This window comes from Saccopteryx bilineata, chromosome 2 (genome assembly GCF_036850765.1).
Source record: "Saccopteryx bilineata isolate mSacBil1 chromosome 2, mSacBil1_pri_phased_curated, whole genome shotgun sequence".
Lineage (NCBI taxonomy): Eukaryota > Metazoa > Chordata > Mammalia > Chiroptera > Emballonuridae > Saccopteryx > Saccopteryx bilineata.
Window position 1 is genome coordinate 124,229,532 of NC_089491.1, and position 2,046 is coordinate 124,231,577.

Genomic DNA, 2,046 nt, shown 5'->3' on the forward strand with positions numbered 1-2,046 from the left:
TGAAGAAACTGAGACCCAAAGTGGTCAGGGGACTTTTTAAAGGAAGATCCAGGACTAGATTCAAAGTCTACTGAGCCCTGTGCCAACGCTCATTAGCTATCACACAATGTTAGCCTTTTTGTATCTACTAATTGTGCTCTGTAACTAGATTCATTGATCCTAAATTAGAAAATAATTGCTATAGTAATATATGATGAAACATTTGTCCTCTGAAAAAACAAGATCAAGCACTACAGTTCCTTTTTGGAATTGGAAATTCGTAAGCCATCTGGAATTTTTTACTTTTAAGTTCATTTAGGTAATATGTTTCAAAACATCCCATGGTAGCTTTAAATAATTATAAGGTCTACCGGAAAGTTCTGTCCATTTCTATCAAAAACAAGTTTCAACATGTAAGCACATGTTTATTTGGTGCATGTGTGCCTCTCTATTTTTATCACTTAATGTATACATACTGATGTAGCAGATTAACTAAAACAAAGTTGATTCACGTTAGTCTTATGTGTGAAGCGATAGTGTACCCATGGCTACTGATAAAGTTCATTTACACCACTGTATTTGTATGAATTTCAACAAAGAAGAAATGCTACAGAAGCATGTAGAAATTTATTGAAAGTGTTTGGTGAAGGTACGGTTTCTGATAGGACATGCAGAAGATGGTTCAAAAAATTCGAAACAGGTGATTTTGACCTTTCTGATAAGCCACGTTCTAGGCAACCATCTTTGATGACGATGTTGTTAAGACCATGTTGGAGCAAGATCCTTTTCTGACAACATCGGAGATTGCAGAAAGGCTTAATTCAACTCAGCAAACCATTTCGGACCATATTCGGAAGATAGGATTGGTGTGGAAATATTCAAGATGGGTGCCACATGAATTAAATCAGAAGAATTTGTATTTTGTTTTAGTCCAAAGCCGGACAGAACTTTCCGGTAGACCTTATATATTTTAAGACTTTGTCTTTGTTGGATATTTGTTAATATTTTATTGGTAAGATTATTTTTATAAACATTTAGCTGATGAAGTGTTAATAAAAAATCTTTGAAGAATAATTTTAATAATTAGTTTTGTTCTGCGATATTCTGGTTTTCACTCTATTATCGAAAGAATTACTGGAATGAAGAGGTTAACGAATTTATTTATAATCATATAAATAAATTATATAGTATATTAATTTATACTATATAATTATTATATGTATAGTATAATTATTATAATTTATATATAATAGTGGAAAAGAAAGCATTGGAGTATTCAGATTTTTTTGTTTTAGCTTGGTTTGATTTGTATTGTTTTGCAAAACAAACTGCCCTTAAATTATGCATTAGATGGTATTCCCAGTTTGTTGTTCAGCCTACATTATGTCTGAGGGATGTTAGCTTCTGAGCTCTCAGACAAATGTGAAAGAAATGAGTAATAAAAATTGATTTCACTATTTCTTAATACTTACTATTGAGCTAAATTTACTGAAATATTTATGATATGAAGGTTACAGATAAATTTTGCAGCTTTACCCTTCACCATTCAAATTTGAACTTGTGCCATTTGTCTTCAAAAGGGCTCAGTGGATATGCATGACAGATCAGCTTGAAGCGAACACTTCAACTCAAAGATTAATTCAAAGCAAGACTCCACTAATCAAGAAAAATGTCACTAGTTCCTATCTTGATTAGAATGAGGAACAGAAAGAAGGGTGAGCATACTGAAACCTATTGCATTGACTCGGTTGGGATTTACAACAGAAGGAGGAAGTTACTTTTCCAGAAGTTGTGTTTGAAGTATAAAGAAGCGTGTTGCTGGCATAGAAATACCAAACAAGCTGACAGCACTGTTAGAGGTAGCAGTGATGTGCAGAATAAATAGCCACTAAATGTAGTGACAACTTTGAGTAACAGATGAAGAACAAAAATGAACAATTTTTCTGATAATATGTCAAGAAACAAATGCTTCTTTCTTCCAGAAGAAAAATATATGTATTATTGTGAAATCAAGAAACCTCCTATCTAGTGAACTTTTTCGCCCTTACAGAACTATAATTTGAGCCC